At 41.2% G+C, this 22,061-nt stretch overlaps 1 protein-coding gene across 2 annotated transcripts in view; it reads left to right on the plus strand.

The window, feature by feature from the left end:
- The first annotated feature begins 15,742 nt into the window (after window positions 1–15,742).
- The window catches only part of Ahi1 (Abelson helper integration site 1), a 149,533-nt gene continuing 143,214 nt past the window's right edge, over window positions 15,743–22,061 (plus strand). The window contains exon 1 of one of the 2 annotated variants that reach the window (XM_060373693.1): window positions 15,743–15,979. The gene's annotated coding sequence lies outside the window, so the exon portion shown is untranslated. The remainder of the gene's footprint in view (window positions 15,980–22,061) is intronic. The other variant, XM_060373694.1, reaches the window with a different exon arrangement.

Below are 22,061 nucleotides of genomic sequence, written 5' to 3' on the forward strand. Positions count from 1 at the left end.
TCAGGTTCTCCAGTACCACGTCTACCTGCAGGCCACCGTGCCTCCCACTATGATGACAATGGACCAAACCTCTGAAACCCTAATTAAATGTTGTCCTTTATAAGAGTTGCCTTGGTCATGGTGTCTCTTCGTGACAATGAAACCCTAAGACAAAGGATCCCAGAGTGAATTCGAAGCTGGCAAAGGCAAATCCGTAAGACAGTGTCTCAAATAAAAGCCAAAAGGGTGAGGTATAAACTTAGTGGCTACGCGCTTTCCTAGCATGTGTGAAACTACAGGTTCCGTTTCCAGAATAGAGGAGGGGACAGAGACAGCAAGACAGATTACTGAACTCACAATATTATTAACCTAATTCTCCCTACTAACCTCTACTTTCATTAAAAATAGAAAATCGTCTTTTAAACCATAATGTTACTATCTGTGGAAAATCAACCATAAAAATCAGATCCCTTATCTGAAGAAATGTTTATCATACAACTGCTCACCTCTCGCTTGCTTTGGACACTGCCCAAGAACAAATATCTTGTTTTGAAAAATTATCTTTTGACTTATTAAATTTGGTCCTTATAATGTCTGGATCAAAAGTCTTGGGGGAGCAAAAAGCCTATGAAATAAACATGTCAAGACAATCTGCAACTTAGATCACTGATTTTTTGAGAAAAATGTCTTCTTGGGTGGTTGTAGCCATGTGGCTTTTTTCATTCATATGTGTAACATTTGAAGCATAAAATCTGAATATTAATAATTCTAATTCAAACATCATATAGATATGTACTTTTAAAGTACACCCATATTTCAGTCTGTTTTCTGATCTACATATTTGGAAAATAAAATGTAATAATAATTCTGAATTGTTCAAGAGGATAATTAAAATTCAACAGCAGAAGTCTTCTGGAAGAAGCTCCATGGTGAGTCAGTCAGCCTTGCCCTTGTCCTATTCACACACACATATAAATCTCTATCTTCTATAGTAAGAACACTAGAAAACGCAAATATCTAAATATCTTCTACAATGACTACCACTATAAAGCAGCATTTCTTATTTAAATATATATATATAAACTGATTTATTCATATATATACTGATTTATTCCAGGTATCATTCAATAGAAACAGCACATCAAAAGTCGTAAAAATGTTATGTTTCTTTTTATTGCAAATTAAGTTCCCATACACTTTCCAAGGGAAAGAGTTGGAAAACTGACCATCATAAGTATTGTTAAGATTAATGGTAAGGCACTCTGAACTGGCCTCATCACAGAATAGCTGGAGAATATATAACTTAATTACAGCCTGCAAGTACATATGCTACGTTTTTTTTTTAAAAGCAGTTTCACTGTGGCTATTCATTGAAACAATAATATATTCCCAAACATACTAATGTTTTGTTTTATCATCTTGTTTGAACCAGGTTTAAGCACAGAGATGCAGGGTGTTGAATTTCTAAGACCCAAAGTCAGTCCAGTTTCAGTTTAGACTTCTTATTTCATATTTGAAATTTTTCTGGAAAAAATAAAAACAATTGCATCTTTAGAGTAGCATGTGCTCTAGTACCATGAACATAGTAGAAGCTTGCAACTAGTTATCACTGTTGAAGTTAGAGGAATCATTGATGGGAACCCTGCTGGATATAGGGCCATAACTGCTTGCAAAAAGGAAAACGCATTGGGTGCAATCGTTGAATCTTAGGCAATTTTTGAAAAATGACAATTTTGTAGGAGGCCTAATATTCTACCGAAAGGATAAAATGCATGAATAAGATACATCATAATCTAAAGGCTGGTTCAGAAAGCCAGACTGTGCACACTGCGAGAAATTCTTACTCTTTGGTGTTGTGTTCTGATGGGTTCTGGCGGGAGAGCCAGAAGAAAACCCCTGCTGTAGCTCTGTAGCCGGGAAGCAAGCCAACGATTGTGGGAGTGGGGTCAGCCTTGCGGGTATGACCACAGAACTCCCCAACTTCACATCTGAGCGATAACACATAACCCAAGTCCAAATGAGATTGAGGTTGGTAGCCATGCTCTGGAGTGGGCCAGGAGGGAGCACAGCGCCAGGGACGGGTTTCCACGTGGTGATAATGATAGTTTCATGCTTGGAGTAGGAGGAGTTATCTGGCCTGTGATAAGATCGGTGGGCTGAACCCTGGGATAAGTTCCAAGTCCCCTGGAGAGAAGACGTTGGCAAGGCTAGTTGGCTTCTCAGAGCCAGATGGTCTGGCTGGGCTTCGAGGCTGGAATCCATTTCCAGTGGAGAATAATGTGCACACAAAGAACAGTCTGCGTAGACTGTGGGGTCGGGGTAGGGAACTCAGAGTATCAGTGGCCACAATGGCTGTGTAGACAGGACTCACTCGGTAGCAGGCCTAAGGCAGCAGACAAATCCCAGACTCTGTTCATGATTAGAAATGGAACTCCCACCATCTTGCCTAGCTTGGGTCTCATCTGAGTAACCCTGAATCTGCGTCTGCCAAAAGGCAACACTAAACAAGAGCTGTTGTTGTAGGCATTTTTTTTAAAACCCTGAAATAAACTTGAATAAATCTAAATCTACATTACACTCTTCATTCGCTTATATAATAGACTATCAGCTCTTTAACAATGTCTTTTTTCCCCACCATGGGTATATACTGTGCTTAGCTGGCATTTTAATAGGGGCTTACCAAACACTGTTGTCATGGCTTGGTAAAACTTGGCAATGAGGCCCTCTCTTTCTTTTTTAGGTTTTTGAGACAGGGTTTCTCTGTGTAGTCCTGGTTGTCCAGGGACTCACTGTGTAGAAAAGTCTGGCCTTAAACTCAGATATCCACCTACCTCGTCCTCCTGATTAAATACATGTACCACCACTGCAAGGCAAAACCCTTTTCGTATTGTTTGCACTTCATTTTTTTTTTCATATCACCTGCAGTTTCACATCAACCACAGACAGAGAGGGGTCAAAGAATTTCCTGTCTTCATTTCATTAAAAACGGGAAATTTTGTATTTTATTGGATTTTTATCACACACACACACACACACACACACACATGTCCGCTCAGCTGAGTATTGTGGGTCCATTGTGGGTCTATTTCCATAACTGCTGTTTCCATAACTGCTAACCTGTCATATCATTTCTTCACAATAAGCCAGGCTGTGTATTCATAATATTTTCAATGTAGTCCTCAGGCATCTCTACTGGAGCCATCTCTGCTCTTAAGTTCCCTTCCCTACAGCACTCATGATTTAAATGTAACTTAACACTGTAGGTCCATTGTAAGGTTATAATTGTGACATTTCTTCTGCTTTGACTGGGTGTCAGAGAGGCCAACACAGTCACTTGCATCCCATGAGGATGTAGTCTGTCCCCTCCTCCACCAAAGAGCACATCAACAAATTGCCACGGTTGCAGCAGAGATTGGTCTCCCAAGCAGACACAGAATTCTCACTTACCTTCATCTTAGGCTATTTCAAAGCTGCAGGGGGTGACAAATCCCAGACTCTGTTCATGATTAGAAATGGAACTCCCACCATCTTGCCTAACTTGGGTCTCATCTGAGTAACCCTGAAACTATTGTGGGTCTAGAAACACTGCTAGATGTTTCTATCAGGGTAGTTTTGACAACTTAAACTTTGGAATAAATAGACCACATCAAATACATTGATCTCATTAACAGCTGTGGGTTTTAATAATTTATTCAAAGACTTTGTGGCTCCTGTTGCTGTGATAGCATAATGACCAAGAGCAACTTGGGGAGGAAAGCATTTATTGGCTCATGGGTTACAATCCATCACTAGGGCAGCCAAGGCAGGTACTCCAGGCAGGACCCTGCAGGAGTCAGGAACTGATGCAGAGGTCATGGAAGATCACTGCTTACTAGCTTGCTTCCCATAGAATAGCCACAATGGCCAGTGAGCTGGACCCTCTGCCACGAACCAAGCCAACGTCCTACAGATGTTCCTCCAGGCTAATCTTATGGAGGCATTTGTTTTTTCCTCAATAAAGATCCTTCTTCCCAGATAGGTTTACATTTACATCAAGTTGACACAAACCAACCACCACAGAACTAAATGCAATATGAAAATACCATTTTCTGAACAAGGGGGAACTCCTCCCATCTCACCACATTTAAACTGTGATAGGATCATTCCATGCCTTTGGATTTTAAGTGAAACACTGGTTGTTGGACCAGCTTGCCTTTGGACTGGGGCTAGACATACCATAGACTTTCCTGGGTCCTTAAGTCACCCCCTGCAGCTTTGAAATAGCCTAAGATGAAGGTAAGTGAGAATTCTGTGTCTGCTTGGGAGACCAATCTCTGCTGCAACCGTGGCAATTTGTTGATGTGCTCTTTGGTGGAGGAGGGGACAGACTACATCCTCATGGGATGCAAGTGACTGTGTTGGCCTCTCTGACACCCAGTCAAAGCAGAAGAAATGTCACAATTATAACCTTACAATGGACCTACAGTGTTAAGTTACATTTAAATCATGAGTGCTGTAGGGAAGGGAACTTAAGAGCAGAGATGGCTCCAGTAGAGATGCCTGAGGACTACATTGAAAATATTATGAATACACAGCCTGGCTTATTGTGAAGAAATGATATGACAGGTTAGCAGTTATGGAAACAGCAGGATGGGCATATATATGGCACTTAGTGCTACCAATAGCCAGAAATTTTCAGTGTTTGCCATTCAAAGGAAGTAAAAATATTTGAAAAGGTAAAAATGCATATCCAAAAATGTCATAATAACCAGTGTTGCATAAGTTAGTGATTTTTTTTCTATTATGTAATTCCAGCCATCAATGAGGGGTGTCAGATAAACTGCTGGATGCTTATTGTTACCATGGAAACCTGAAGAACTTGATTATTTAGTGGATCGTGGTGAAGCAAAAAGAAAGATATTAAAAAGAGAGAAAAATGTATTTGTTGAGCACTTTTACCTGGCTTGTACTGTACTTTTGCAAATTTTAGCTTAATGTGATTTATTGAAATATCACCTTCTAAAAATTATTTCAAATATATGCCAAGTTAAGATTGTAGAGTGACCACACACACTTATCATCTCTGTTTCTGAGTAACACAGTAAGTGTTCATAAAATAAGCCAACACATATATACTGGACATAACCACATATGTACACATATAAGCAAACATTGCAAATTACTGAGAAAGAGAGGATGAAGACTCATTTGTGAAATTAAGGAAGTGTAATGAGTCTAGAAAGTAAGCCCTTAGACATCAGATTCCAGCTAAAGACATTCTAACACTCTTTCCCTGCTTGATGCTGCAACTGAACGCAACAGCGAAAATAAGAGCATTGACAATGTCAATACTGAGGAAATATTCTGTCATATTTTATTTTTTATTTTAATCCCTCGATTGAAGGATGACTGGTATTTAATGTGTGTGTGTGTGTGTGTGTGTATATATATATATATATATATATATATATATATATATATATATATGTTGATATGATTTGGTTGGTCTGGAAATAACTATTCACCTGTAAATCCATTAAAGCACTTAAATGCTCATCTCCTTCCACCCTCATCCTTTATGGCTGCAACACCAGGCGTAAGAGCCTATTTGTCAGCCAGGAGATGGTGGTGGATACCTTTAGTCTTAGCACTGGGGAGGCAGAGGTAGGTGGATCTCTGTGAGTTTGAGGACAGCCTGGTCTACGGGGTAGGTTTCAGGACAGGCAGGACTACACCATGAAACCATGTCTAACACAAAACAAAACCAAAAACCACAGCCTCCTTGTCAGTCCATTTAAGACTAGAGTATATTATTGTATATGGGCATTTCGCAGTGTATGATTTCCTATGTTTCCCCAAACTTTGTTCTTCTTAACCATTAATTACCTCTATGCTTCTCTCTATCCTGAGCTCCTGGCAGCCACCATCCTACCCCTGCTTCCTGATCCTGTGGACTCATACATATTTGTCTTGCTGTTATTTTACTTAGCACAACATCTTTCAGGTCCACCCATGTTGTGAAGAATAGAAAGATTTCTCTTTCTCAAGAGGAAGGAACAATCCCTTGCTGGTCTGTTTCAGGCTTTCACCTGAAAGCCTATGTCATCCTGGTCAGTGGACACTTAGGTTGATGACAACCCTGAGCAACCCTTCAATCAAGAAGAAAACAAAAGGGACACTTAAACTTATATTGAGACCTACAGAAACACAACATGCAAAAACTTAAGGGAATGAAAAACAATCTAGTAGAGAGGTTTATAGCAAAGAAGCATGTGGAAAAGAAAGATATCAAATAAAGAACTTAACTTTGTACTTTATGGAAATATTAAGTTGGTGAAAGAGTAATTTTGGTTTTTGCATAGTTGAAATTTGTCACCTGGCATCAGAATATATTTTTAATAAATATGGCTATTTTATATATTATTTTAATGATAATTTCCCACTTTAAGCTTTTCCTGCTAATGAATTATTACTTAATCTTTATTTTATACCATTTCAATGACATTAAACCAAATTTAATTTTGAGAAAATTTCTTATTCACATTTAAAGGGTCCTAAAGCGATGGAGACAATCTGCTTCATCAATAACTTCTTCGGCCCATAAATTTCTAACAAGAAGACAGTGTAGCAATAGTTACAGAAGGTTTGCAAAGGAGAACTTTGAATATAAAGAGCAATGTAGTAGCTGGCCATTGCAAGTTGGCAGGGACCAAACAACTGAAAACAATCATTGAAGCTGATCTTCCTGCATCTGTGTGAGAAGTTGATAAAGAACTTAACAGGGACTGTGGGTGGTTTTAATGAGAATGTTTGAATATTTGGTTCCCAGTTAATGGAACTGTTTGGGAAGGATTAGAAGGTATGGTCTTGGAAGAGGAGGTATGTCACTGGGGAAAAACTCTGAGGTTTCAAAAGCCCATGCCAGGCCCAGTGACCCTCTCTTGGCCTACAACTTGCAGAAGAGATGTGGACTCACAACTGCTTCTCTAGCACTATGCCTCCCTGATGCCACACTCTCTACCATGATGATAATGAAACAATCCTCTGAAACTGTAAGCATGTTCCCAGTATGCGTCATTCTTTAAGAGTTGCCTTAGTCATGGTGTCTTTCCACAGCAAACAGAACAGTAACTAAGACAGGAGTTGGTAACCAGAGTGTGATTTTGCTGTGACAGACCTGACCATGCTGTTTATTGGAGATATATGGAAGATTTTGAGACTTTGAACTAGAAAAGTATTGAATGCCTTACGTGGGACTCATTGGGCCACCATAGTAGGACCACGGAAGACAATAATGCTGAGAGCAATGTGTACTATGGCAGTCCAGATCAAAAGGTTCCAGAGAGGAGTAATACTGGAAACCGTCCTTGTGATATTTTGGCAAACAGTGTGGCCGCCCTTGTTCTAAAAATCTGCCAGTGACTAACTGGAAGAGTTTTAGACTAACACCATTGGCAGAGTCCATTTTAAGATAGCATAGTGTTGACCATGTGGCATGGTTATTAGTGATCTCTCTTACAGAGAGCGACAATGAAAAGGAGCAAGAAGGGCAAGCACAGAAAGGCAAGGAGAAATACAAAATGTACAGTGTGAGGAGAAAAGGAGCAACAGGAAATGTCATGTTCAAGTCTTGTGCTCAAGGAAATGAGTTTACAGAAAAGAGTGGTAGGTAACCTCAGGGCAAGACCCCACCCAGATAACCCTGCAATTTGTGAGAAAAAAAGGTCTAAAGCAACCTGTGGGCCTAGACCCCTTTGGGGTACAGTGACCCATTCACAGCAGTCCCCTAAGACCATCGGAAAACACAGGTACTTACGGTACGATTCATAACAGTGGCAAACAGTTCCTAGTTAGCGGAACTGTTTGGGAAGGGTTTGAGGTGTGGCCTTGGAGGAGGGTTTGTCACTGGGGAAATACAGTTATAAAGTAGCAATGAAAATAATTTTATGGTTGAGGATCACCACAACATGAGGAACGGTATTAACAGGTCACAGCATCAGGAAGGTTGAGAACCTCTGGTCTAAGGGATTTCCTAGGCCTAACTAACAACAGAAAGTTTATGCAAATGGAATTCAAGGAGGGGCCCAGGTTCCTGCCCCAGCAAGGAGAAGAACTTGGCAGCTTTTGCCATGCAGTTTTGGATTTATGAGTCAAGAAGGACAATGCAAAGAAGTTGTGGGCTCTTCCTCCACAGTTAAAGAGAGCTGCTGAGACCAAGTATGTGACAGGGACTCCTTGAGTGGAGGCCCGGAGGGACCAATGTGTGACACTTTGAAATACTAGAGCAAAAATAAATAAAATAAACATTAGGGGAAAAAAATCACTAAAACTAATTTGTCTTTTGAAACATAAAGTTGATAAACCTTTAACTAGACTAAAAGAAAAAGAAAAAGTCAAGTAAATGAAACTGTAGACAAAAAGGAAGGAATTGAAGTAGGTACGCATCATAGAAATACAAAGAAGAAATCTTCAGAGGCTACCGTGAACATTCTATCCCAGATTTGATAACCTCAAAGAAAGGAGTACATTCCTAGAAACGTACTAAGACAATACAGAATCATAAAAAATCATATAAAAGGAATTGCACAGGGCAATACTGAGTAAAAATATTGAACAGGAATCAACTCCGCCCCCAAAACAAGGCAGACTGCCTCATTGGTACAAGTGCCAGACTTCTTAGCCCGCTCCAAAAACACCGAAATGGAAGGAGCACTTCGATGGACATTTCACAAGAACAGCATTGCTCTGATACCAAAGCCAAACAATGACGTTACAAGGAAAGAAGATTATAGGCTAATAAACCTGGTGAAAATGGATGCAAAATAATTCTCAGCAAAACACAGCAAACCAAATTTAACATCTCATTTAGAGTATCATACAATATAGACGAGGGGTGAGTTTCATTAATTTCTCCCTCATCTTACATGCAAGGGTCGCTTCAGTTGTCATAGCAGCAGCCTGTTTGTTTCTGTGGCAACCAGGCCTCTGTAGGTTTTCTCCTTTTCAGTTCCTTCCTCGGGCGCTATTCCTTCTGTCAGGAGCATCAGCTTTCTGCAGCTACTCTCCCTGCACATCACAGGCTGCCCCTTCAGTCATCAATACATCTTTTATTGAGCTTAGTACCTATTAAGTTCACAACTAGTTTCCCTCTTCAAACACTAGTGTGGCTTCTTGTTTGTTTGCTTTTTGTTTTCTGACTGAACCTTCTCTGGTGTAATACTCAGTATAAAACTGGGTCCTTACAATCCTGTAAAACTGAATATTAGAGATCAGATAAAACTCTTCGAAGTTATAAATACATTTTTTAGGTACCATAAAACATAAATCAGATGGTTAGAAAATTAATAAGTTCCCCTAGAACGTGAAATAAGTCTACCAGCAATAGAAAGCTGGCAGAGTGGGACTGAGGCAGAGAGAAGAGTGAGGAGCAGGGTAAGATTGTGAATTTCTGTCTTACAACGCCATGTATCAAGCCAGGCAGTGGTGGTGCACACCTTTAACCCTAGCAATTGAGGGATGGAGCAAGGCAGATCTCTGAGTTGGAGACCAGCCTGGTCTACAGAGAAACCCTGTCTGAAGGGTGGAGGGGGAGGGGGTAGTTAACACATCTCTTAAACATATAAAGACAGTGACAGACTAACATAATTAAGACACAAAGACACAAAGATAGCAAAGTCATAACGATCTCATACTTTTAAGTATTGAACCATTTATCCTCACAATGATCACTTCTCTAAGAATGTTTATGTCCATCTAGTAACGAGGAAAGGGAGGCTTACGAGAGCAATGTACTTCCGTCACACAGTTGGTAAATGACTCAGGTAGGACCCCCCATCCCAGCACCATGTCACAAATGGGCATAGTGCCGCAAACCTATACTCCAGCACTTAGGAGGTGGATTCGGGAAGACGAAAAGGTCAGGTTCATCCCCAGCAACATAGCAAGGTCAAGGCCAGCCTGCATTCACTGAGACCTTGCCTCAAAACGAATAAATGAGCGAAGGCTTGAATAGCTGAGGAGATGGCTGCATGGTGAAGAGCGCTTGTTGCTCTCAAAGGGAGCCGGAGTTTACTTCCCAGCCCCTGTGGGGTAGGTAGCTTACAACATTCTGTAGCTCTATTCCAGGGTCTGACACCTTGTTCTGGCCTCCAGGGAATCAGGTACAGATGAGGCACATATACATGCGAAGGCCAACATTCCTCCACGTAAAAGAGAAATAAAGATATTAAAAAGAAAACAAATTCAAGCTAGTAGATTAAACATCAGTGAACACATCTGGGTAACAAATCAATGCATAGTAAATGGAAAAGAAGTCTTTTTTAGGTTGCTTTTTAATATCTTTTTTATTTTTTAAACTTTTATTAGCTACACTTTATTCACTTTGTATCCCTCAATAAACCCCTCCCTCCTCCCCCCTAACTCCACCTTCCCTCCCCCTTCTTCACGCATGCCCCTCCCCAAGTCCACTGATAGGGGAGGTCCTCCTCTCCTTCCTTCTGATCTTAGTCTATCAAATCTCATCAGGAGTGGCTGCATTGTCATCTTCTGTGGCCTGGTAAGGCTGCTCCCCCCTCAGGGGGAGGTGAACAAAGAGCAGGCCAATCAGTTTATGTCAGAGGCAGTCCCTCTTCCCATTACTATGGAACCCACTTGGACACTGAACTGCCATGGGCTACATCTGTGCAGGGGTTCTAGGTTATCTCTACGCATGATACTTGGTTGGAGTATGAGTCTCTGGAAAGACCCCTGTGTTCAAATTTTCTGGTTCTGTTGCTCTCCTTATGGAGTTCCTGTCCTCTCCAGATCTTACTATTTCCAACTTCTTTCATAAGATTCCATGCACTCTGCCCAATAGTTGGCCATAAGTCTCAGCATCTGCTTTGATAGTCTACAGGGCAGAGCCTTTCAGAGGCCCTCTGCTCTGTGGCAGGTTCCTAACTTGTTTCTTGTTTTCTTCTTCTGATGTCCATCCTCTTTGCCTTTCGGGATGGGGACTGAGCATTTTAGTCAGAGTCCTCCCTCTTGATTAGTTTCTTTAGATGTACAGATTTTAGTAGGTTTATCCTATATTATATGTCTATATGAGTGAGTATATAATGTGTGTGTCTTTCTGCTTCTGGGATAGCTCACTCAGGATGATCTTTTCCAGGTCCCACCATTTACCTGCAAATTTCATGATTTCCTTGTTTTTCATTGCTGAGTAATATTCCATCGTGTAGATGTACCACAATTTCTGTATCCATTCTTCAGTTGAGGGGCAGCTGGGTTGTTTCCAGCTTCTGGCTATTACAAATAAAGCTGCTACAAACATGGTTGAGCAAATGTCTTCATTGTGTACTTGAGCCTCTTTTGGGTATATGCCTAGGAGTGGTATGGCTGGATCTTGAGGAAGCGTTATTCCTAATCATCTGAGAATGTGCGACAGATTGGGAAAGAATCTTCACCAACCCTTTATCTGACAGAGGGCTACTATCCAGTATATATAAAGAACTAAAGAAGCTGAAAAACAACAAACCAAGTAATACAATTACAAAATGGGGAACAGAGCTAAACAGAGAATTCTCGACAAAGGAATATCGAATGGCAGAGAAACACTTAAAGAAATGCTCAACCTCATTAGCCATCAGGGAAATGCAAATCAAAACGACCCTGAGATTTCACCTTACATCCACCAGAATGTCCAAGATCAAAAACTCAAGTGACAACACATGCTGGAGAGATTGTGGAGAAAGGGGAACCCTCCTCCACTGCTGGTGGGAATGTAAACTTGTACAACCACTCTGGAAAAGAAGTCTTAATACACTCTTAGGGCAATTTAGTGCAAGCGCAGGTATGGATATGTGTTGTCACGCTGCCCTCTAGTGGTCCTTGCCTCAGAATGCTAGCTCCAGCACAGGCCAGCAGGGATGAAAACGATTGGGTGAGGATGATGGTGGTGGTGATGGTGATGATTTAATTTTTTCTTGTACTCTCTGCAGAAGTTTCAGTTTTCCATGAAAGGTCCTGAGAAGTGGAAATGTTTCCTCGTACAGTGGTATTCACATGTAGGCAAACAAATCTACGGACACCTTTACGGACCATGGAAAGCTGAGAGGATCCCGGCCAAGTGTGTATGTGTTTAACCTATACGGCTAAATATCATTTTCTCAGAGCTACACTCCAAATAATGCATATCAGAATTAAAATTATTTCAAGAAGTCATTTCTAAGTCTGAATGAAAGTTACTACTACAAATGAATTATCGTTAATTAAATAGAATTAACGCAGAATTAAATAGAAATAACTTCATGTTGCTCAGTGTGTGAAAGAGATACTCTGAAAGGGAAATTAAAAGTCATTTTGAATGATAGCAGAATTATATCAATTACTGATGAAGGGCAGAGGAAATTCTCAGGCACACACACACACTTAAAACACTTGCACATCCACAAGTCCTAATAGCATGTAATATATAGACCACCCTAAAAAGTTGATTATCTAACATATATCTTTATACAGTTACTTCATTTGAGCCAGAAACCTGCTACTCAATAGAACTGTTGTTTCTACAAATCACTACTGTTAAGTATTGAGCTATACTCACAATCTAAGTTTGGTTAGGTTTACTTTGTCTTTCATGACCTTGATACTGAGGAATACAAGTCCATGCCTGTTAACTGTCCCTCTGTTCGGGGTTGTATAGTTTTTCAGATTCAGATTGTGCTTTTCTGAAAACATCACAGATAGATAGATAGATACATACATACATAGGCAGGTAGATATATAAACAAATACATGCACACATACACATGCATATACATACATATGTAGGCAGGTAGACAATAGGTAGGTGGATAGATAGGCAGGTAGATGATACATGGATAGATGATAGGTGATAGGTAGGTAGATTGGTAATAGATGATAGATAGTACCTCAGGTAGAGGATACATGGATAGATGATAGATATATAGTATCACAGATGATACATGATAGATACATTAGATACATAAACAGGTGAGTGATAGATAGATAGATAGATAGATAGATGATAGATAGATACTATCTCTTTCCAGGTGGGGTTTGATGTTGATGTTGGCCTGACTTGTAATAGTAATTTTCATTACCACTAGTAGATTTCCAGTGTCAAGTTTGTGCTTATAACAAAAGTGTACTTAATGGGCTACTTAGTGTGTGTGTGTGTGTGTGTGTGTGTATGAATAAAGTTATGAGCTTCTTAGGCTCTTACTCTCTGGCTTTAGCATATAGTGACCACTTTTTCCTAAATGAATGATTATTCCACTGTTTGCCAAATGGTGATATTTCTCACCTCATTCCTTCTATATTTATTAGTTGGAATTTTAATGCAAGGAAGAACTCTTATTTCAATTTTTCAAAATATTCTTTTATGTCACTGTGGCCTTAAATATTCTTGTTTAGTACATTATAACATATTATACCGGTGCTTAGGTTGAGCCATCTGTAGTCAATTGTGGCCTTTTCCAGATGACTTCAGGCACTCTCTGATATGTCTCACCATTCTCTAAGAACATATTTCATTTCTGGCACAATATTTTTCAATTCCATTTGTACATGATCTGCCCCTGTTCTACAATCAACCATTTCTCCAAAGGGTCATAGTTCTTTGTTTGTTTTTTGAGACAGGGTTTCACTGGGTAGCCTTGGTTGTCCTGGACTTGCTTTTAAGACCAGGCTGGCCTAGAACTCACAGCCATCTACCTGTGTCTGCTTCCTTGAGTGCTAGGATTACAGGCATGCACTACCGCAAAGAATGGTGCTCAAGAAACAGATCTTGCAAGTGCTGTGTGCTCTAGTGTCCCACTGCTCCTCAGCAGACAACGCTCTGGAAAAGCTATAGATAGGCAGACACATAGATCATTTTCCCCAGAAATTCTCTGCAATAGAAACAACTGTAAATGCGATTAGGTTTTAAATGTTATTTCTGCTAGAAATACTCTCTTTACCCCATAAGACATCTCTGCAAACATATATACCTCACAAAGATGGAGGAAGCCCAGAGTGGTCATTGGTATGGATGTAAGCCATTGTGTCCTGAAAACAACAGCTGATCCAGAATACACAAGCAGCATTACAACTGCGAGGTTGGGAACTTAAATGTCAGTTATAGTGTATGTGAAAAGACAGTGCACAGCTGTAGGACTCATTATTCATCTAACACACGCTCACTAAGTACCATTCGACACCTCAGTCTATGCTGTGGATACAAATACTAAAATACAGTACCCAGAGTCTAATGAGGTGAGCAAATTTGGAATGCTCCGAGTATTAGGAGGTCACTTACTAAGAGTCACAGAAGGGACACCACTCGGGATCACTTTACAAGGAAGGATTTTTTGATATGTACAAGGATCGGGGACATACGTACAACTGTTTGGCATGGTATGCATAATCAATATTGTATAAAATTATGGGTAACTAATGTTAAATATGGATTATTACATGATGTACACAACTCAAAAACTTGTGTAAAACTGAAGAAAGGAGGTAATGAGAAATCCCCGTGAGGTGGTGTGTCTGTTTCCATGGCAATGTTACTAGATTTCCCTCATTTGAAGTAATTTTTAAAGGATTTACTTGCTTATGTATATGAGTGTTTTGTGTTCATGTACATCTGCACAACCAGAAGACGACAAGAGATTCCATCATAGACGGTTGTGAGAGTTGCTGGGAATTGAACTCAGGAACTCTGGAAGAGCAATCCATGCTGTTAACCACTGAGCCATCTCTCAAGCCTCTTTGAAGTAATTTTTATGAAAGGGAACTGGTAGCATTATAGCTTTACATTAGTAGTGTCGTGAAAGAAAATTAGTACTCGGAACTGGAATCAGGACACAGGTAAGGAGGCCAGGTCCCCTAAAGAATTCCTGGCAGCTCGTCTCACGAGACGGTTATGGTGGCCACACACTGGGGATATTAAAGACAGGTTTGGTAAGACGCTGCAGGGATGGTGACAGCTTAAATCAAAGTAAGAGCTTCAGAAGGGGAATTCTGAGGGGTTTTTTTTAGTGGAATACCCAGCAGCTCAACTTAGCAGGGACATCTCCCGTGTTCTCCTCCCACGGCCTTTGGTTTGTTAGGTATAGCACCAGCGAGAAGAGGCCTCCAAACAATGCCGCCGCAGCACAGGGGACAGGCTGTGTGGGAGCACCGCGGCAGAGGACGGCCTCGAAGGCTCGCCGAGGGGCGACGCGCCCAGGGTTTCCCCACTGCTGGTGACTCACTGCCGAAGGCCGCGCCTGGGGCCGAGGCCGCCCAGGGGAGAGGGCGCTGGGAAGGACGACGCTAACTGTTTTCAACGCAGCAAACGCCGCGCCGGCGGGACCGCGAGCCCGTCCTCGCAAGGATCCCCGCAACACCCGAGACCCTGCTTCACTTCGTGAGCACGTCGAGGGTGACCCCTCTTTCCAGGCTGCCTTGCCTCCCTCAGTCACTCATTCGCATTCATTCGTTCGCGCACCGATGCTCCTCCCCGCACTCTGCGGAGACCTGGGGCGCTCGGCGCTGCTCCAGGTGGGACCAGACCTGTTCTCAGAACAGAAAGGAAAAAAAAACGCTCGGGACTGGTTTCCGGCTCCGCGGCCCGGGCCGCGGCCACGCCTCCATCCCGGCCGCCGCAGCCACGCCTCCATCCCCGGCCGCCGCGGCCACGCCCCCAGCCCCGCCCGCCGCAGCCACTCCTCTATCCCGGCCGCTGCGGCCACGCCTCCATCTCGGTGGCCACGCCCCCAGCCCCGCTGCGCGCGCAGCCGGCCCGAAGCGCGAGAGCGCGCGGGCGCGAGCGGCGGGGGACGCGCCGCGGCGGCCGCGGTGGGGGCGTGGCCGCGGTCCCGCGGGGAGCTCCCGGGCCTCAGGACCGGGTTGCCTAGGGAACGGCGGCAGCGGCGGGCCTGACGTCACGGACGGCGCGCGCGGACTGCGGTAACTGAGAGCGCGCGGCGGCGGAGGTGGCGGCGACGCTGCTGCCTCCCGGCGTCCCGCTCGCCGCCGGGCCATCGCTCCTGCGGTGAGTATCCCGCGGGGGGCGGGCGCCTGGGCCTCGCTGGTGTCCTGGGGGCGGCGAGGGGGCTGCGCGGAGCCGGGGGGATGCCCGCGAGCTCCTCCTCCCCCCGCCGCTGGTCCAGGCTGCTCCGGCCGGTGCTGGGGCTGCTCCCTCCGGGTCGCTGCGGGCCTGGCGCTGGGGCTCGTCTGCTCAGTCACCCCCTTCTGTCCACCGGGTCCTTGGACCGCGCTAACGCCCCGAGCGGAGCCTCCCGGAGCAGCCGATGCTTGCTCGGTCTTCCTTGCTACCGAGGAAACGTTTCCTCTCCGTTTTCTTTCTTTTTAAAGAAAAAGATGCTAACAGGTTTCTCACCTGTTGCACGGAGTTCTCAGGAGAGGATCGTCCATTATGAGGGAGATGGGGAGTGCCTGAAGCGATATTTGAAATCCATTCAAACGACAGAAGAATTTTAAAACAATATTTAGATTATTATTTATTTATAAGGGCTGTCGCTGATTTATCGGTCGATTTATGCAAACATAACTTTATTATATCTTTCCTATGAAATTTTGTTACACGGTGAGTCTTGCAAGTGCAGGATTTTCAGAGGGGAGGAAGCGGAGTCCAATTTTAATTTTTCTGCGTAGTCTCTCTTAGAAGCTCCCGTAAAGCTTCTTTGATGGAAAGTCTTTTAAAAATAGTGTCATGACATCTAGTATCGTGTATGCTAATTTTAAAAAAAATTCTATAAAATGATACCTACAAAATTCGGCGATGTTAACCTTAAATTTTGGTAGCGTTGTTAATCAAATTTGAGATACAAATGCTCTGTGTTTATCATTAAAAGGTGGTTATTAATGTAATATATTTGCTGTTCTATTAAAATTAGTGTTTATCCAGTTGTGCCTGGAAATCTCGAATAAGATTAGAAAATATAAGTATAGGTTTAATTAATCACGAATTTTATTTCTTAACTATTTGTTAAATGCACATAAAGTATTTTTACTGAGCACCTGCAATTTTCCTTTTCTCCTTTCAATAAGTAGGTGGGGTTTTAAGATCTCAGGCATTAAGAAACCAGGCTTAGTGGCGTTAACACCTTACACAAAGCCACTTATCAATAAATAACATAACGGTACTAGAATCATTAGCTACCTTCATCTCTGTGGGCATAGATCGCCCCTCCAGAGGCTAGCTGTGTAGTGCGCATGCGCTCTGCACCTGTGGGCGGTGTGTGTGTGTGTGCGTGTGTAAGACAGCGTGGGCGTGTGTGCGTGCTGCTATGAGTGTGTGTTTGTTTAAAAAAGCATGGGACTCATGTGTTGGAGCATGCGCGCATTCACGGGTGTTTGTACGTATATGACGTGCGAGCACACACGTGTGTGTGTGTGTGTGTGTGTTTAAGAGAGAACTTGGGTTCGCGCGCAGGCGCACACACTTGAATCCTAACAGCGCAAGTGCGCGCGCACACACGTGTGTGTGTGTCTGTGTGTGTGTGTGTGTGTGTGTGTGTGTGTTTAAGAGAGAACTTGGGTTCGCGCGCAGGCGCACACACTTGAATCCTAACAGCGCAAGTGCGCGCGCGCACGTGTGTGTGTGTGTGTGTGTGTGTGTGTGTGTGTGTGTGTGTATGTATGTGTGTTTAAGAGAGAACTTGGGTTTGCGCGCAGGCGCACACACTTGAATCTAAGAATACTTTGAAGACTTGTCCTTCCAAGGTGGAAGAAAATTCTAGAAAGACTTTATGCTTCTCTACATATCACATCTTTAACACTGAGACTGTCAGCGAAGACACAGTGACTTCATGGTTGTAAATCTAGTAGCCATCTTCGAAATCTTACGGCATCTTTTACCGTTACACAGGATGGCTCTGTGTGTGTGTGTGAGAGAGAGGGAGAGAGATTGTGTGTGTGTGCACACACACGTGTCTGTCTCTCACTCTTATTTAATTTTTTAAATGTATTCACTTTACATTCCAAACGCAGCCCCCTCCCTCCACTGTGTCCTGCCACCCCACTGTCTTTCTCGGTCACCCACATCCACCCCCGCGTGCAGTACCGACCCACCCTGGCACATCCTCTCCCACTGAGGCCAGGCGAGGCAGCCCAGCTCAGCGCACGGAATGTGATCCAACATGAACCGAGGCAGCTTGTGGGAGGTCCACAAGATGACCAAGCCACCGGTCAGTTCCATGTTATCAGGGGCCTAAGTGAGTCACACCTGCTCTTCGTTTCTCTTTTAAAACAGTCTCCTGTATTTTTTTAAAATTCTGTGGGGTCCAGAGTTATACCGTTTTACATCTTATGCTACTGAAGCCATACAGTGATGCCCAAACCTGCGTTCATGCAGTCTACTGCCTACTGAACATAATATTATCCTATTTTATTAATGCTATGACGGCTGTCATTTATGTAAATATGCATATATATGTTGTCTGAGAATGTGCTTTGTACATATATATATGCATATATATACACATATATATTAGTATATATGTATATGTTTAAAGTCTGCCATATCAAAGATCACATAACTTACAATGAGAAAGATCAAGTCAAGAGGATTTGAGAAGTGGAGACTTAAAAACTGGCAAATAAAAGTTACAAGTATACATTGACTACAAAAAACCTGCTAAAAGACACAGAAGTTAGGATTTAAGGAGGGAAGAGAAGATAGCATGCTAATACCTGTCAAATAAAGTTGAAGTGTTCTGTTGATGATAGCATATTTTAAAATACAAGAATTACCAAGAGTGAAGAGAAAGTTTGTAAAAATCTATTCTCTATGCTGAGTACTCTTCAGGGCCATGAATACATGTTAAATAAAGAAAAATATAGACTCAGTATAAAAATTTTAAAGAATGCAAAGCACATCTTTAGACAACAGATATTATATTGGAAATAATCAAAAGACATACATAGTAACTATTTTTTTAGCATTTAAATGTGACTAATATATCAAAGAAGAAATCACAAGGTAAATTAGAAAATACTTTTAACTCACTTAGAATTAAATAATAAATACATACAGTTCTTAAGCAATATTTAAAGGGAGGTTAATGGCACTAGGATGTTTTGGGTGAGAAATCTCACCCATAGGCTCTAGGGTTTGAACTTGGTCCTTTGGGACTATTACAAGACTTTTAGGAGGTGAACCTTGCTGGAGGAAATCTGTCACTTTGGGTGGCCCTTTCACTCTGCTTCTTGCTTGTGGACATCCTCTTCATATCTGTAAGCTGAAACATCCTTTCTCCTCTAGTTTACACTGCAGCAGAAAACCAACTAATACATGCACTGATGTTTATATTCAGTCATAGAAACTTTCACATTAAAAAAAAGAAAGTATTATGGATAAGAAACCCCAGAATAAATAGAAGATGAAAGCTACTTGTACTTGGATTGTTTTAGCTCAGAACGGTACAGATTAAAATGATCAGAGAGAAACAGAACATGAGGCTCAGCTCATGAGAATCCTGATACATCTATTAAAGTCTTGGTGTCCATTGCTTTGTGTTCATGAGAGAGTAGGCAGTGCCTATGTGACTGACTATAGCTACCCTAATTGCAGAAACCTAGGCAAAGGCACACACACAGGTGTGTGTATACATATATACACACATACACACACACACACACACACACACATATATATATATATACACTATAAATCATATTGTGAGCAGTAACTCTTTGGCCATAGTGATATAGTATGACTCAAGGCTTCAGATATATAAAATTCTAACTTAATACAACGTCCAGAGGGCTACGTGTTTCTTTTCTAGCATCCTGCCAACAGGTTGCCCTTAATAGTCCTTAAATAAACTTTTTTTGGGATTTGAAATATACATGAAACAATTTGAACAAACCTTTATATTAATAAATTTTATATCATTTTTTTCTCTGACAATTTTAAAAGTAGGTATGATGCATTATAATTTTTCTTCTACCCTCTCATATCTTCCTCTTACCTTCCAGCTCCTTTTTCTACAAATCTCTTTTTACAAACTTAAATTTTTTGTTTTATTTTGTGACTCACTGAATTTAACCAGGACTACTCATGTGACCCTGAGCTTGAACCTACCCACTGGAGCCTAGGGCACATAACTGAAGGCAGTGACTCCCCTTCTCCCAGATTCTGTCAGTAGCCGCAGTCCAGCTGGAAGCAGTGGGTCCCATGGCTCACTCTTGGCAGGCAAGCTCACTCGTGCAGGCCTAGGGCTTCAGCTCCTGGAAGGTTGGTATTGCAATGGCTCTATCTTGGTTAGAATGTGATGTTCCATAGCCTATCTTTTGTTTTGTTTGTTGTACTTGATTTCTAAATTGTATTTGTGTATCATAGCTTGTTTTCGTTTATTATTGTATGTGTATATATGTGTTGTGCATGTAGCGGTCAGAAGGCAACATGTAGGAGTTTTCTTTCCTCCATGTGGCTACTGGGTGTCAAACTGACATGGTCAGGCTTGTTGGCAGCTTGTGCATTTTTTTCTGCGTGCCATTTCACCAGCTCTGGGCAAATTAATTATTTTCTTCGTGAATTTTAGCCAGACTTTGAAAAAGGAAAGAAGACACAAGTCACCATTACTTGGGCTCTAAGAAGAGATTCACTGTGGGTCTTCAGACTTTGAAATTAGACAGAATATGAATATCTCTAACAAGAAGTTTAGTAGATGAGATGGAATACCTAAATTACATAAAATACCTGTAAAAAGAAAAAACTTGAAAATTTGATAACTTGAATGAATACTGTGTATCTTAAATTATTTGAATGTGTTCTTAAAAACCTTCTTAGAAAGGAAACTAGCTCCATGTAATTTTGTTAGCAAATTTCACTCAGAAGACATAATAGCAACTCCATACAGCTTCTTACCTACAATTTAATATGAAGAGAATACTTAACCAGTTCCTTTTATGAATTTGCCCTGATAACAAAACTAAATATGTAACAAGAAAACTTTGAAGCAATATCTCTTTTGAAGATAGTTTCAGCTATCTTCAGCAAAATACTAGGAAATTAGTGTTCTAAGACATGACTTGGTGGCATTTATTTTAGAAATTCCATTGTCAGGGATTTACCATCTTACATGAGGAAATAAGACAATCACAGTCATCCCAAATGCAGAAAAAATACTTGGAAATACTCATCGCCATCTCCTGAAATTCTGAGAAATCAAGAATAGAAAGGATCTATTTTTTTTTCTTTGTAAAGATAATCTTACAAATCTATACTTCATTTCATAATTTTTGTAAAAATATTTATTTATTATATGTACAGTGTTCTGGCATGTATGCCTGCATGCCAGAAGAGAGCACCAGATCTCATTATAGATAGTTTTGAGTGACCATGTGGTTTCTGGGAATTGAACTCAGGACCTTTGGAAGAGAAGCCAGTGCTCTTAACCTCTGAGCCATATCTCCAGCTCATCATTTAATTCTTAAGATTAAAACTAAGGAATCATTGTGCCCTAAGCAGGTCTCTCATTGTTTCAAATAATTGTATTAGAGATATTGACCAAAGTGACAATGGCAATTTAAAAAGAGACACGAAGATTGTAAAGAATTAAAATATCTCTACTCACAGATGACATGCTTAGCAGAATATAAAGTCAAACTGCAAAGACCAAATAGATTTGATACAGTAGTGAATAATTTGAAATCTTAATATGTATACATGTATATATAATATATATAATATTAATAATATTATAGTTATATATTATTATATATTATATTCTAATATATTCATATATATTCATATGTGTGTATATATAATATATACATATATATTGATATTTCAAATATATATATATATATATATATATGCACCCAAAATAGGATTGGCCTGGTGTTATTACCTAGAATTCCTGCACTTGGGAGGCAGAAGCAGAAGGATTTCAAGACAGGGCTGGTCTGATATGTAAAGCAGGTTTCAGACTAAGCAGAGCTCCATAATGACGCTCTGCTTCAAACAAAGCAAAGCAAAACAACAGAAACAACAACCTAAATGTATAATAGCGAAGGATAAATGTTTTAAAATTTAAGTACCCAAAACTCTTCAGTTGATGAAAATAAAGATCTACATAGTTAGCTCTTTCTATAGCATAGAAATA

The sequence above is a fragment of the Meriones unguiculatus genome, chromosome 20 (genome assembly GCF_030254825.1).
Source record: "Meriones unguiculatus strain TT.TT164.6M chromosome 20, Bangor_MerUng_6.1, whole genome shotgun sequence".
In the NCBI taxonomy this organism is placed as follows: domain Eukaryota; kingdom Metazoa; phylum Chordata; class Mammalia; order Rodentia; family Muridae; genus Meriones; species Meriones unguiculatus.